Source organism: Lathyrus oleraceus, chromosome 3 (assembly GCF_024323335.1).
Source record: "Lathyrus oleraceus cultivar Zhongwan6 chromosome 3, CAAS_Psat_ZW6_1.0, whole genome shotgun sequence".
In the NCBI taxonomy this organism is placed as follows: Eukaryota; Viridiplantae; Streptophyta; class Magnoliopsida; order Fabales; family Fabaceae; genus Lathyrus; species Lathyrus oleraceus.
Window position 1 is genome coordinate 272,188,730 of NC_066581.1, and position 17,687 is coordinate 272,206,416.

Consider the following 17,687-nt stretch of genomic DNA (forward strand, 5'->3'; position numbering starts at 1 on the left):
GAGAATACCTTGTGTTGAGCGGTGTTATCTACCAGAATATCAATGTGCGGAAGTGGAAAGTCATCTTTGGGACTTGCTTTATTCAAATCTCTGTAATCTACACACATTCGCACCTTACCATCCTTCTTTGGCACTGGTACCACATTAGCAACCCATTGAGGATAAGAAGTAACAGCTAGAAAACCTGCATTAAATTGTTTCATAACCTCGACTTTGATTTTCTCAGACATTTCAAGACGCATGCGACGAACCTTTTGCTTAACAGGATGACAATCTTCCTTCATCGGCAAACGATGTACTACTATATCAGTATCCAGTCCTGGCATGTCTTCATAAGACCAAGCAAAAATCTCTACATAGTCATGTAACATCTGAATCAATCTTTCTTTGACACTGTTTTCCAAGCCTGCTCCTATTTTGACTTCTTTCTTGTCTACTTCAGTACCCAGATTTACAATTTCAATTGATTCCTCATGCGGCTGTGTAGTCTTTTCTTCTTGCAGTAACAGTCTGATAAGCTCTCCAGGCACTTCGCAATCTTCCTCACTTCCATCCTCGGCTTGGTAGATCGGATTTTTAAAGCCATAATTAACAGTAGCAGAATTATTATCAATAGGATCCAGAGTGGATATGGATCTGCAATTTGTTACGTGAGTGTGTGTAAGAAAACATAGCTTATTTGAAAGATGACAGGAAAGATAAAGAGCGTAATATTTGAATGCAAAAAGTCCATTGATTTATTGAATGTGAATATGCTTATGAAAATGACAAAACCCTTAACAAATTAGCTATTGTGCCCCGGGCATAGACACAATGCTTTAAGAAGTTCAATTGTTCATGATAAAAATTACAAAATTTGAAACACTAAAATAAGCAATAATAATTACTCCTGACTAAAGGAAATCGGGATAGTGTCTTCAGCCTTCCAATTATTGAGTCTGTCACCAATTGTTGGGAAAATCCAGCTATCCAAGTCGCAATCGCTATCAGCATCTTCTACAGCATTAATCTGATCTTTGACTATCTTTTCAGAGCTAAACCCCAGGACAAATTTATCAGACTTGTACGGTACATCGATCAGTTGACCCCAGCCAGTACGACCACCATCTTCAACCACGGCTTGAGCATCTTTCAGAGAAATCATAGCAGGAGGAGCACGAATAACCTTGGGCACACGGGAAGTTGACTTAAGGACAGGACTGGTCGGAGGAACTACTTCAAATGACTGAGAAGGAGTCTCAAAGAATTCACCATCCATCTCGACGTATCTGAAGGTATGCACACTACTGACAATATACTCTTCTTCTCCACACACAGTGACAATCTTGCCCTCTATTGGATACCTCAGCTTTTGATGGAGAGACGAAGCTACAGCACTTGCCCCATGGATCCAAGGGCGTCCCAGCAAGCAGGAATAGGCAGGACGAATGTTCATTACGTAACAGGTAGTGTTGAAGACTTGAGGTCCTATCTTGATAGGGAGAACCACTTCACCATGGACAACACTCTTCGCGCCATCGTAAGCACGCACCACAACGTCACTAGGTTTCAGTTCAATGCTTTTACAGTCAAGCTTATCGAGCACAGCTTTCGGTAGCACATTCAAAGAAGAGCCATTGTCGATCAACACATGAGACAAGGTGATCCCCTTACACTCAATGGAGATATGCAGAGCTTTATTGTGATACTTTCCAGCTGGTGTCAGATCAGCATCAGAAAAGCCTATGCCATTATCAACAGCCAAGTTAGCAACATAATTTTCTAACTGATCGACAGATGTCTCCTGAGGTACATGAGCGGTCTTCAAGAATTTTATCAACGCATTGGCATGAGATTCAGAAGATAACAACAAGGATAACATCGAAATTTTAGAGGGAGTATGCCCCAGCTGTTCTACCACATCAAAATCACTCTTACGGATGATTTTCAGCATTTCTTCCATTTCCTGCTTGGCAACATCTTCGGTAGTAACTTCGACTGGTGTCTTTGACTGAGAAGGATTGATTACTAGTCCCTTTCCTCGAGTTTCAGGGGCGGGAGGTGAGATTTCTGGAGAGAAGATCCTTCCACTTCGAGTAATTTTACTAGTCCCAACAATGTCAACGTCATTAGGATTAGCATAATCATCATCTTGCTTTATGTCATGGATGTAAACATCACCTCCATAATTCCACGGAATGGCTTTGCTTGAGGAATACGGTACTGGGCCAGGTGCAATAATAATTAGGGGAGCTACCTTGGGCTCAACAGTAATCTTCACAGGCACTCTAGTAGCGGTAATCTTCACTGGAACTTTGGACCTAACAATCACAGATATTTCTTCAATAGGGTTTTCCACCTTAGGAATCTTTTCAAAGAGAATTGTACGATCATCCATCAGTCGTTGAATACCATTCCTCAACTTCAAGCAATCATTGGGTCGGAGTATACAGAGATCGCAATTTTCAGCACAACCTGGAAATAAACCATCTTGCAATAAATTCTTCTTGATGATCAGGAGAGGAGATGCTAAGTCAGCTACATTAGTAATGTGAGAATTGTCATCCACAGCATTAACAGTCTTGTCATGATTAGGCATAGGAGCAGTGATGACATTAGGAGTCTCCGGAGGATCAAATTCAATTTCTCCAGTGTCGATCATATCCTGAATCTTATTCTTCAACAACCAACAATCGTTTGTATCATGCCCGGGGCTATTGGAGTGATATGCACACCTGGCATTGGGATTATAACGAGGAGAAGTAGTGTTGGGATTTGCAGGAGGATCTCTGAGGGTAATTAAATTTGCTTTTAGCATACCCTGCAATGCTTGTGCTAAAGTCATATTGATCTTGGTAAACTGCCTTCTTGGCCTGTCTTGTCTGTGTTGGAAGTTTTGAGATGGCGGTGCTGCAATCGTAACTGCTCCAACAGTATGGTCACGATTTTTCTTGTTATGACCCCTTTGACCGTACACAGCATTTGATTCATTCTTCCCCTGATAGGACTTTTTGGTGCTTGTAGAGGTAGCCGCCTGTATCTTTCCACTTTGAATGCCGCTTTCAACATGTTCACCCGTCAATATAAGTTCAGTGAAACCCGATGAGGAACTTCCCAATAGATGGCTGTAGAATGGGCCAGTTAGTGTACCCATGAACATGTCCACTAATTCTCGATCAGTCATAGGGGGTTTGACTCTGCCAGCCAAGTCTCTCCATTTTTTAGAATATTCTTTGAAGCTTTCTTTAGAGCCCATAGTCATATTCTACAGCTGTAGCCGAGTAGGCGCTAATTCAGAATTATACTAGTAGTGCTTGTAGAAAGTTGTCGCTAAATCAGTCCAGGTGCGGATGTTAGAGCTTTCGAGCTGATAATACCACTCTAACTGCGTGCCAGACAGACTCTCTTGGAAGAAATGGATCCATAGCTTCCTATCAGTGGTATACGGATGGATCTTTCTCACATAAGCTCTCAGATGCATCTGAGGACAAGACGCACCATCATACTTAGTGAAAGCGGAGACCTTGAATTTGCGAGGAATGACCACATCAGAGACCAGACCTAAGCTTTCGAAATCCAGACCGGGCGCCTTCTGACCCTCCATAGCTAGCATATGTTCTTCCAGCAACTTATACTTATCATCTTTCGGAGAGTACTGTTCATTTTCATAATTTTCAGAGTCGTCCTCAGGGTTGAAGGGATCAGCATTCTCATCTTCCGAATCATTTTCTGTCTCATCTTCTTTATCCTTCGGAATTCCACTCTTGACTCCTGGAGCCTGTCCTTTAAGCCTTCTTCCCGGGTTAATGTAACTCACAGATTTCTTGTCTTTCTTCTTCTCGAGCAATAGAGTCTTCAGTTCCTCCTGCCCCTTGGATAAGTTCAAGATCATCTCCTGGAATTGAGCATTCTGAGCCTGGAGATCCTTGACAGTTTATTCGAGGGCCATTTTTCTATTTGAGAGGAAGACCGTGAGAACATTGATCCTTTAGAGTACCTGTTATGCAATGTTATGTTATGCTATGCAATGTATGAAATGTTTTCAATGACTTTTGGAATTTAACTTTGCGTAAACCACCAAAAAGGGGAACTTTTATTAATAATTTCTTTAATCAATGTTCATTACAAGAAAAAATGAAAGCTCAAGTCTCCCAGGGACGACTTCTTTTTGGGCGGAGATATGCATTGAGACTTCGTTCCTCATTAAGTTGGCTGGTGAGCTCTAATACTTTCTTCCTTTCAGCACAGAACTGAGCTTCAAAAGTATCCCTTTCCTCTCTCAACTGGATCCAAGATTTCTTCAATTCTTCAACATTGGTAAGCATATCTGGATAAGGAATGATCTGAGGGGTACCTCCTTTAACTTTTGGTTCAACAATCAGAGGTCCGATTGCAAGATATGGCATGATAAGCTCACGAGCTCTGGCGCGTACCCATCTGAGATAAGGTTCCATAGGAATAGAGTTTTTCTGTCCTAAAGTACTTCTTTTCACCATGCCCCAAGCTCGTACAAACCTTTGACGGAGACCTTGAGAATCGTTGTCATAGTCAAACACAGTGCCTTGGATAATTATTTCATGTGGACCATCTCTTCGAGCATAACCGAACTGACGTAGGGCTAAAGCAGGATTATAAGTAATACCTCCTCTTATCCCCAGGAGTGGTACGTTAGAGAATTCTCCACAACGGTCAATGATGATAACATTTTCTTTGGGTTGAGGACACCAATGGATGTCTGAATGGGAGAGCGACATTATCCTTTAAGACCATCAAATTTTGCTCATTCTTCAAGACTGATTGAGGAAGGTGCGAAATAAACCACCTAGATAATAAAGGTACGCAGCACATGAGAGTCCTTGCCTTTTCATAGTACGAGTGTGAAGGGAATGCAAAATGTCTCCAAGCAAGGTGGGCACAGGGTTATGAGTGAGAAATATCTTAACAGCATTCATGTCTATGAATTGATCCGGATTAGGAAATAACACCAAACCATAGATTAGTAATGCTAGAACATCTTCGAAAGCATGGACACTCATAGCTTTTAGGAATTCTCGGGCCTTATTTATCAGAAATTTGGCAAGTAAACCCTTAACTTCACTTCTTGTTACCCAATTAGTTTCAATGTCGGACTTTGTCATGTGTAAAGCCGCAGCAACCTCTTCAGACCTCGGAATCTTTTCTAAACCACTGAAAGGTGTTTGATCAAGGATAGGTATCCCAAGCAACCTGGAAAATTCTTCTAATGTGGGTACCAACTGATAATCTGGGAAGGTGAAGCAATGATGTTTAGGATCGAAGAACTGGAATAGAACTCTCATCATATCTTCCTTGAAACCGGTGGTAACTAAATTGAGGAGATAACCATGTTTCTTGATGAACTGAGCATGATCGAGAAGTTCTGACACTAAATCCTTGAGTTGAGGAGAGGTCGCTACAAAATTGATCTGGATGGTCTTCCTGGAAGCCATAGCCCTACAAAACAGAGCAAAGTTAAATCCCTAAGTCCTCGAAATGGTTAGTACAATGCCATGATGTCATGATGTTATGATGTTATGATGTCAAGTAAGTAACAAGCACAAACAAGTCACACCATAATCATTCCTAGGTTTTAAGGCTTGCATGAGTTCCATGGGTAAGTACCCTCCCCACTGAAGTTTGGTGGGTTCAACCTGTCCTAGAATAGTAACCGGGTTCTAGAAGGATCTCAAATCATTAACCTTTCCTTAAGTCCACTTCAGTGCAACACCAAGCGGTTGACCAAAATTTCCCTAAAGTCCAATCTCAAAGAGTGTAGTATCGAGTATCAACCAACCCCAGTCGGAACCGAAGTCAGTTATCTCACTACTTTCTAATGGCTAGGATGAGTCAATTAGGGTTCTAAAGGTCTGGTTAATGCTTTGATGACACCATGCAGACGCCAAATTTTTGCTCAAGTAAACATGAGGAACATCAGGACATCCAAAGTGTCACATTAACCGTAGCCATCATTTTAACCATTCCAGTATATGCCGGACAATCGCGATGATCTCTTGCTACTTACCTAAGGTACACTAGATCCGGGTGTAGGATCTTTCACTCAAGCATAGAATACCCAAACGATCCCTTAAAAGTAAATCAGACAAAGAAACAATTCAAAAACATAAGTGATATTATCTTTAAGGTAACCTCTCTTTTTAAGATTCCCCAACAAAGTCGCCAGTTCTGTGATACGGTGAACTGACTTTGTGTTTTTGCTTTGAAAAGCAATGTTGCGGATAGCAAGAGTCACCACCGACTTTTCTTTTATCCAATAAGGAAAGGCGGAAAAGAACAGGAAAGACCTCGATTAGATTTTGAGTTCGGGAGGTACATTATACAAAGGGAAGGTGTTAGCACCCTTTGTATCCATGGTTATCCATGGGCTCTTAATTGCTTAACTCACTTATGTTTTCCTTGTTTGAGAAAGTGTTTGAGAAATGTGGTGTGTTTAGAAAATATTTTGAAAGGAGAATTTAACTTTGTAATGATTCTTGTACGAATGTATACAAAGTGTTTATCTCGTTTGATTTTGAAATATGTTTAGAAAAATGTAACTCGGCGATGATTCTGGCGCGAATGTATACCAAGTGGTGATTTTCTAAAAGATGTTTTGAAAAGTGTGAGGTGTGAAAAGTATTTTAAGCTGTGAGCAAGCATTTAAGAGTTATACCTAACCAAAGTCTTTATAGGTATTTCCTATCCTTATGAGGGTAAAACTGTCCTTACAATTGAGAAGTAAGTAGTCTTATCCTTTGGATGTAAAGGGACATCGTGGGGTCGTCGATTGGTCATTGAAGGCAACATTTGTAAGGATACCTTAGCATTCGAAGGGACGATCATCATTTAATCATAGGCTACAACGAAGGGTCATCGAGGGACAAAGTTATATATTCGAAGGCAACGTTCGAGGGACAAGGTCATATATTCGAAAGCAACGTTCGAGGGACTATGATTTATCTTGTAGGGACATTGACCTTTTGATCGAAGGGACTATGACTTATCTGTTTAGGGATGATGATGATTTAATCGAAAGGGTCTTTGCTGAGGGTATCCCCATATTCGCGGGACATGACCGTAATATCGTAAGGCAACAAAGAGAGGGTTACCCTAGAGGTGCAAGTATGGAAATGATATATTATCTTGAATTAATTTATCTAAGTTCGATTATTTATCTTTCCATGCAATCCTATTAGCATACATCTAAACAGTTATATTCACAGTATGGAAAAATTAAAATGCGGAAAATAAGACTACGTTATTACATGGCTTCGGGATGGGGGTACATAATTTAAAAGGGGATATAAAATATCTAAATCTTAATTAACGGGTACAAAATTAAAAGGGCATACAAAATAATAAAACCTAATTAAACTAAAAAGAAAGAAATAAAAAAAAATCCTAATTAAATCTATTACATAGAAAGTTCATGACAAATGAAATAAATAAACTAAATTTAAGAATGAATTAAGAATATTTTTAGTCTATAATAATAGAAACTTTTTTTTTTATGAATTTATGGAAAAACTTAGACTAAATTGATAGAAATTTTAAAAGAAAAGAGGAAAAAATATATAATTAGATTTTTATTATTCAAAATAGCCCATTTTAATTAATTAAGTGATATATGAAAATTTAATTAATAAACTAGATTAAATTATATCCTAGTTTAAATAATAGGTCCTGGGGGCTCAAACCCAGGACCTCTATGTTGCAGTGAGGAGGGAGCTACCAACGAGCCATGTTGGTCCATTCGTTATTTATTCGCCTTCATTAAAATATATATTAATTCTACATGGATTTTTCCATTTTGACATAACACCACCATGCATGTTACAGCTTTCTCTCTTACGGCAAGCTACTTTATTTTTTCTCATGCTGTTTCTTTCATGTGAATACAACAAACCTGTAACTTCATCTTATATCAAACCACACACATAAAATAAGATCATATGTAATCATCATGCAATAATAAAAATAGCCATGCACAAATCAAAAAGCTTATATTATTTTACTCATGTATTAGTTCTCTTTACTGCAAGTGATAATGATAAAATAAACCTTACACATACATGTTAAAGACAACCAAGGATTTATATTATCACCATTATATCATCATCATCATTATTATGTAATAACAGCATGTGAAATAAACATAATCATGCTAGAAACAACACTCATATAATAATAACTAAATGGCAGATATAATTCTTTAATCATGCAAACAGAATTTCTCCAACATGCTATGACATATCAAGAACAGATGCATACTTGAATAAAGCAATATCAACATCCACCAAACCATGAATACATCATCTCAATATATATATTAAACCAATATTATTCATGCATGAATTAAGGAGTATTGTAAGGTAATCATGCTGGATGCAAATTCCATAATGAACACTTACCGGGGATTTGATTCTTCTAGCTTGCTCACTGTATGTGTGTTGTTCTTATTCAGGCTATGAGTGCTTTATGGTTGCTTCTCTTTTCCCTGCCCGTGAATCTTCTTGCTTCTGCCTTGCCTTGTGTATCTTCTTCTCCTGTATCTCTCCTCTTTTTCCTCTTTCTCCCCCCTCTTGCTGCAACCATATGAAGTATTTATAATGGTGTGGATTAGGGTTTAACCTTGCTAAATATTTGGATCCCTTCCTATACTTTAGGAGAGTTAGGGTTTAACCTTGCTAAATATTTGGATCTCTTCCTATACTTTAGGAGAGTTAGGGTTTAACCTTGCTAAATATTTGGATCCCTTCCTATACTTTAGGAGAGTTATGGTTTAACCTTGCTAAATATTTATTAAATACAAATATTATTATAAATAATGAATAATTTAAATGACTTTTAACAAATAAAAATTAATTTAAATTTTAGTTACATAATTGAATTAAAATTTAAACCTATTTCTATTTTTACTTTCATCATTTTAAAAAAATCAAAATTATTCTTACTTATATCAACCAAAATTATTTTATAATTTATGGGCTTTTTTTAAAAAAATGTTACTCTTATAAATAAATTTTATTAAGTAAAAACGTGAATTACTAAATAAATACTATTTATAAATAATGAATAAATGGAACATGAGTCACTAAATTATAAAAATAAGTTATTATAATTTAATGAGCTTTAACAAATAAAATTAATTTAAAATTTTAATTATACAATTAAAATTCAAATCTATTTTTATTTATCATTAAATTAAAACTATTTTATTTATATATATATATAATTTATTTATATCATATAGATAACCAAAATCATTATTATTTTTTATATCTGTATCACATAATAAATAAATTAAAGTTTATAATTTATATGAGAATGTATGCTAATGAATGAATGCAAATGTGAAATGAATGCCATGCATGAATCAATTTATCATAAAAATTAACAGGCAAATTTTGGGGTATAACACTATGCCAGTAATATTTCGTGACCCAGTTTAAGAGCAGCGCTACACCATGCTTTCACAGTGCCCGATGTTGCCTACTAGATGTCCCGACTCGAGCTGTATGGAGGCATTAGGCATTGAGCCTAGTGTCAGGCACTTATGCAATCAGTTACAGTGGGATGAATATACAGGTGCTATGCACGTGACTTACAGGAACCTGACCTTGGAGTTCCTGAGCTCGCTTGTCTAGGAGCCTTATGTTGGTCACGCCAGTGATGGAGGATACATTAACTTCAGGTTATTTGGGGCAGAATACACCTTCAACCACAAGCGTTCCAGCGACTTGCTTGGTTTCCAGACTGCCTATGATGCTTCGTCCGAGCTCCCCATGAGCTACTTTCTGAGCCGAGACGTCGAGAAGTTTTGGAGCGATATCACATGTGGAGGTAGTCCTGACCCTTCAACCCAGATCTCCAACAAGATTCACAACCCTGCTTTTCGATACTTCCAGATGATCATTACCCACACCTTCCTGGGGAAGAGTGACCCTGATGCGCATGTGAGTGCTGAAGAGATCTTCTTCATGTACTGTACCACTCAGTCACATCCGGTAGACTGTGGAGCTTTCTTGATCGAGAGCCTATACCTTAATGCTCGCTCTGCTGCGAGCCCCATTCATGTCGGAAGCACGGTGACTCACATAGCCTCAGCCCTGGGACTCGATAGGAGACTATCTCCCCTGACACCTTATTGTAGCTACACCTTGATGGATGTTGATTTCTGTCTGGACCGTGGTCTGATGAGGAGATCCTCTTTCCATCCGGATCAAATCAGGTTGTTAATTAAGGGTGAGACCATTCACTACTTCACTTTACCTGACCCTCAGGTGACTTGTGTCATTGATCAGGCCAACTGGGTCTACGCCATAGAAGGGCAGGGAGAGATAGTAGATGCGCTGAAGATTGCACCGATCAGAATTCAAGTCCGTACCAACAATCCTAATCTCCAGACTCCGAGCATGCAGTCCGAATTGGTTAAGCTTCACATGGAGATAACCGAGCTTCGCCAGGAGCTTGCTGATGTTGCCCTGTAGGTCGAGGTAGCAGTTGCCTCACACGACACCGAGACTGATATGCTGCATGATGAGATCGCCAATCTCTAATTCCAGATCACGGAGCTTCGAGGCTATGAAGTCGAGGAGACTCCACTATATCCCGAGCATTGATGCCATCATGGACCGAGAAATACCGTTTGAATTTCCCTATTTTTCCGTACTTATTATTCATGCCTATTTTTATCGTTTCCTATTACATTATGCTTGCTTTATTTCCTAAGATCTCTGGACTCATGAATTATTATTGACTCTTCACATATATATATATATATATATATATATATATATATATATATATATATATATATATATATATATATATATATATATATATATATATATATATATATATATATATATATATATATATATATATATATATATATATATATATATATATATATATATATATATATATATATATATATATATATATATATATATATATATATACATATATATATATATATATATATATATATATATATATATATATGCATTATATTAATTATTATGTTTTTTATGTCCATTATTTTATTTTGTTTTGTTTTGTTTTGTTTTATTTAATTTTGTTTTACTTTATTTTATTTTATTTTATTTCATTTTATTTTATTTTATCAAGCTTAAAATCAAAAACAAAAAAAAAACAGCATTCGTGGATAACCATATACACCCCCCATTGCAAAAATGAAGACGAGATAATTGAGGCCCAAGAAGCAAACAACACAGCCGGCCCAAACCATATCCGAAGACATGGCGGGCGCCATAAGTTCCATGGCGGACGCCATGACGTAACGGTCAGATTTACCTTTTTCCACTATTTATACCTTCTTCAACCTTTCTAAACCTATTCTCTTCTTCTCCAAACTCCACCAAATTCATAAAAAATTTCAATCTTCTCACTTTCACTACAAACCAACAATTCTCCATTTTCACTTCTTCATCTCTCCACCAAAAATCCATTAAATCCCATTTTCTCTTTTATTTTCTATAAATACTCATTTTTTCTACAACCACCATTAATGGCCGGAATGGAGTTTAACGACATCACCCTTCGTGGAGGAAATCCCGGTGAGCGACAAAACAAGATTTTATAAAGATTGCAAACTCGGGAGATCCCCTCTACCAGGTATGTCGACGAAGACTGTTTGTACACTCTAGGCACATATCATAGTGTATTCCACATGCTAGACAATTTAGGATTACACGATATTTTTGCTAGTAAAGCGCCCACCTACGATAGGCTCACTAGGGAATTTTTAAGTTCCCTAATTTACACTGTCCATCCTGGCACTGCTAGCACGGTAGGTACCGTTTATTTTAGGATGTTTAATGTAGAATACGAGTACACTACCGATGCTTTAGCGGGTTTGCTCGGAATGCCTTATGGTGATGGTGTTATTTGTGAGACGCCCTTAGATGCTGAATGGGCACTCGAGGCATTTACTTTTTGGAACCGGTTATCTAATGTGAATGTCACTTCCTTTGAAGGAATTTTGGCTTTTAATATCCATAACCCGACCATACGTATTTTTAGATACCTTTTGGCATGTACTATATTTAACCGGGAAAATTCTAACAAAGTAAATGCCCGAGAATTGCTATCTCTACAGGGGTGCCTCACCAATCGCAGGATCAATCCTGTTCCTTTCATGTTGGTCCATATGTCTGCCATCCTTAAGAAAGGAGGAACCATCTCTTTTGGTGGTTTGATTACCTCCATTGCTAGAGCGTTGAATCTACACGCTGAGTTAGCCACCTTAGAACCACTCCCTCACCGCACCATTAACTTGAAGTTTTTGAAAGATATGAAATTATGCAAGGTGCGGCGAGAAGGTGGTTTCTACCTCATGATACATGGAGCGGCTGTACCCAGCGTTGTCCTACCTTGCTCTCAGCGTACGGATGTGCGACATGCGAGGAACTGGACATACGATCTTGATGCTCCTATGGACGAAGGGCAGGGGACCGATGATGAGTATGACCGGCGTGACCAGTCACCGCCTCATGATATTCATGCTGCATCACCTGCATACACCGCACCTTCTTCCTCTAACCCTTTTGCAGGTACCACTCCCGGTTTCTACATCACCGAGGAGATATGGCGCGAGCACCTGGCTCATGAGGAAAGGCGTGACACCCTCTTGAACACCATAAACCAACAACTGTCAGACAATATGAGTTTCATGGTAGCTTCTCATAAGTGTAGTGAGCGAGCACATCAGACTGTCACTGAGTCTTTGCTTGCGATCACTAATGAGCAGCAACGCATGCGACAGTTCAATGAGCGTCACTTTGCTCTCATCAAAGCCACCCAAGGATCTTTCCTAGGTCGCTCTCAGCAGCTGTAGGAAGGACTTAGTACTCGATCCAGACGTCGTCGACCCAGGCATCCTGACCAGGACGGTGACGGTACCGGTGCTCACCCCTAGCTCTCTCTCTCTCTCTCTCTCTCTCTCTCTCTCTCTCTCTCTCTCTCTCTCTAGAAACATTGAGGACAATGTTCGGTTTAAGTGTGGGAGGAGATTTCATCGCTTTTCATTTTTCCTTTATTTGTATTTCTTTTTATCGCTTTCCTTTACTTTTATTGCTTTTTATCGCTTTCCTTTACTTTTAATATGTTTTGTTTGTTTTAGTTGCTTGTTTTTCCTTTCAATAAAATAACATGTGTCTAACGAGTCATCTGTGTAAGTGTATCCTTATTTCCCACATTTCTTTAACCTTACCAAAAAAAAATTTAGCCAAGAAACCAGTACATCTTGAACATTCAGGCTACAAGACAGGTTTACAATAGGATGTAAAAGACTTGGGAAAACTTTTTCAAAAATCGGTATTGTCTTAACACCTTAGGCTTCATGATTATAAGAGTCGATCCCGATACCCCATATGTTGTAGCCCCAGTTTTTGTTCCAAAATAGGTCCTTAAGTAGTTTATCCTAGCAGTCAGCTCCGGCTTAAGCATGCTCTACGTAGGGGACCGATGAAAATAAGTGAATGATCACAAAAATCCCTGCTTTGTTCCCAAACCGCATGAAAATCCGGGCTAGGTGACTCTCACACGGTCATTTAACCCGGCAAAATAAAAACATATGCGGAACATGCAGGAGAAAAATAAAAAAATAATAATAATAAGCCTATTTGTTTGTTGGTTCAGAGGTATCTGGTGCTGAACTTGGTAGGGTGGATCATGATCCAATCCCCCACAACTGCAAATTGGGTTGAATAAAGGGGTTACACCAACTTATGTACCGGAGCCCCATGCTTAGAAAAATAAAATAATAAGCCTATTTGCTGGTTGGTTTAGAGGTATCTGGTGCTGAACTTGGTAGGATGGATTACGATCCAATCCCCCACTACTGCAAATTAGGTTGAATAAAAGGGTTACACCAACTTATGTACCAGAGCCCTATGCTTAAGATCATATTCACTAAACGGTCACTTTACTATGAGTATGTACAGATAACAGGCTTAATGTGATTGCACTTGAATGAAAAGAACTTTAGGAAAACAAAAAGAAGGCTTATGTATGGTGGGGTGATGTGGATTGATTTGTATAGGAACGAAGCCTACGACCGCAATTGCGGGAAGTGTCACTACAATACCCTTAGTTCGATTCGTTAGTACCTATCGATACATTCCTTTAATGAACTCGTAAGTCTTTTTGCCTCGAATTAACTCTAGTTGATACTGATTTTCTTGCATAAACTATAAAGAGTTTTGCTTGAGGACAAGCAAAGGTTTAAGTGTGGAAGAATTTGATCACACCGAATTACACCGTGTTTTTGACTCGGATTTCACATGTTTATTATGACTTTATTATCATTTTATTTGTATTATGCTCTCTTTTCTCTTGTTTTCAGATATTTAGCACTTTCAGGCTCTTTTGGAAGAAACGAAGCAAAAAGACCTAAAATTAGGGTTTTTCGGTGAAATTACACACATGGCGTTGCACATGGCGGCCACTATAGGGGAAGCCATGAGTCATCAGCCCTCAACTAGGAGATAACCACCATATTCCCATGATCCACCCCATTTACACACATGGCGGGCGCCATGAAGGGATGACGAACGCCACCTTTGTTAATCACGTTCCCACTAAGTCTTACTAAGGAGAAGTTGGAGGGCACCATGGTCTTTACAAACTGCTGAGAATCTCTATAAATAGCTTATTTCATTTCTCTTTCTAGCATCCAACTTAGTTTTACAACACTAAGCATATAGTTATCATTTGTAATAGCGATAATCCGTCACATCGGGGGGTTATCGCACCTTTGTGAGATTGAGTTGGGTCACTTCGAGTTATTGTCGTTTTTAGCTTCAGGGGTCGGAGGTTTATTTTTGTACCAGAATCGAAGCCTCCGTTTGGAGCAGGTTCTTATTTATCGCTTTATTTATTTATTTCCCGCATCGCTTTTACTTTATTTATTTCCCGCATCGCTTTTACTTTATTTATTTCCCGCATTCACTTTACTTTATTTATTTTCCGCACTCGCTTTATTTTATTTATTTTCCGCACTCGCTTTACTTTATTTATTTTCCGCACTCGCTTTACTTTATTTATTTTCCGCACTCGCTTTACTTTATTTATTTTACGCACTTTACTCGCTCTTTACGCCTCACATTCTAAAACAAACTTTTCATCATGATTAACACCGTTATGTTAGTTTGTGTTACCATGTCTGGCTAAATCTTTTAAAGGTTAGAATGTAAGGATCGCGGTTAAAGTAATGTTTCACATATTGAAATCTGTAGGAATACTTTAAAGGTTGTTTTGATTTTTAACTTGAGTTTTCTAAAACAAACTTGGTTAGTTTTAATTATTCAAGGAGTGTGAAAGCACCCTGGCTTAGTACTAGGAATCTTTATCACTTTAAGGAAAAGCTATTTTTGAAACTGTTTTCGGACACGTTGATAGGTTTAAAATCAGTAAACTCCTTAGGTAAACTTTCCAAATCAAAATCACTTTTCAACTAAGTTTACGAGTCTCATTTCTTAAAAATAGGTTTACTACTTTAGCATTCTGCGCACCTTTTATAAGTGACAATAAAAGGCCTTAATTTAAGGGTAAACTCAGTTCTGAATACACGAAAGTGACAGTTCCTGTTAAATGGATTCTTTTCAAGAGTAGAAAGTATTGCCTCATAAGTAGTTCTATTTAGACAATCGAAACATCACTTAACTGACGTGAATTACATTCACCCTGTATTTACCTACATTTATTATTTACCGTTATTTTGCAAACCCAATATCTCTTTTATACCGCCTTAGATAAACACCGTAACGATATTATTCGATAGATTGACGATTGGTCTCTATGGGATCGATATTCTTTTATATTACTTTGACGTTATTCGTGCACTTGCGAATCCAAGCGATCAATAGACCATCGGGGGAAAGAGGAAGAATATCCATTACCGGTTAGGGTAAACATATTAAGGATAAAATTCCTGGGGAGAAATAGGAATTATATCTATCAGTCACTGGATAGAATACGAAAGAGAGAATATTCGTCATCGGTTAGGATGAACATATCAAGGATAGACTCAGAGGGGAAAGATAAAATAGGAATTACAACTACCGATTACTGGGTAGAATACCAACAAGGGGAGAGAAAATTCGTCATCGGTTAAAGTGAACATATCAAGGATAGACTCTCTGGAGAAAGAAATAGGAATTACAACTACCTTTTTACTGGATAGAAAACCAACAAGGAAGAATATTTGTCACCGGTTAGGATGAACATATCAAGGATAAACCACCTGGGGAAACGAATCCGCTGGGGAAAACAAAGGAAGTAGATTACATTTTACCGGGTATTGGGCAAAAGTAAGGTACTCAACAATTGAGAAGAATATTACCAGTTATTGGGTAATAAAATTCTCGGGGGACCAAAATATCTATCTAGGTAATAACTAGAAAGAAACGATCAAACAAAGACTCAACCCAATGAGGATATAACTCAGGGGGAGTGGTTCCATCCAGATAATTAATTGGGGAGGAAACTGAAATAATAATCATCCACGAGAAAATAACTTTGTGGGGAATGAGAAAGGTTAAATCTTTCTGCTTAATGGGCTGACACTCTATAATTGAAGGAGGAAAGACACATCAAGTCTGCATTGGGAGATAGCATCACTAAGGCAGGGGATCAGAATAAAGGAATCAAATGTGATAAAATGCATAATGAAATATCTGATGTGGTGTTATATGTAAGAATATGTATGTACGTGATTATGATTATGCTGACAATAACAGCACCAAGGATACAAATAACGAAGATTTGCATCATCACTATAATACTCGTCTAATCTCAACAGGATGGAAACACCAACTGGAGAATATGCTACGGATGAAAATAAATCATCTACCACTGAATAAATCAACTCTAGATGGGGAAAGGCATGGAGAGCGTGCTTCCATCCTGCTATGGAAAACTCCGCGGGGGAGAAGAGATCATTGCTGAAGGAAGATCAACCACTCATGCCGAGGATAGAGAAAAATATTAGTTAAGGATCAAGTTGTCAACTCTGCGGGGAATTTTAGGTTTACACCATATCAAATGGGAGACAACCCTGTAGAGGATAAAGACAAAAACTGCTCAGAATCCAATAATGTCGGGACAAAGGGGTCTTCATGTTAAAAGATGAACTCCGTTGGGGAATACAAGAGATAAAACCCGACATGGGGAGTTAAGAAAAATGTTGGGGATGTTATGACCAAGATTGTTGCATTCCTCAATAATCAACAAGCCCTTCCTTAGAAATTGCGAAATAGACCAATTTCAAGGAAAAGATAACCGGATCTGAATAAACTGCTGAAATTATGCAACACAACTATGCTAATGGAAACCAAATAAAGGTTTCGGATCTCCAGGATCCAACCATAAATTAGAGGGTATCAACAGGAACGTCACAGCTGTGGAGTATGGATTTTCAAAAGGGATCCATCATCAAATCGACTCCATTGGGGATGTGACTTTCCAACTCCGCTGAGGATAACTGACAAAATGTTGGGGAGGAAAATAGTTACCAAGCCAACTGCTTGGGGAAGACCAACAATTCGCACTTCAAGACTTACTTGTTCTCAGATTGTTGTTGGCATTCCTTGCCGAAATTGATTATTCTTAAAGTGATTGTTTTTATTACTTTTAAGAAAAATAATTTTTTATTCATTATTTCAAAA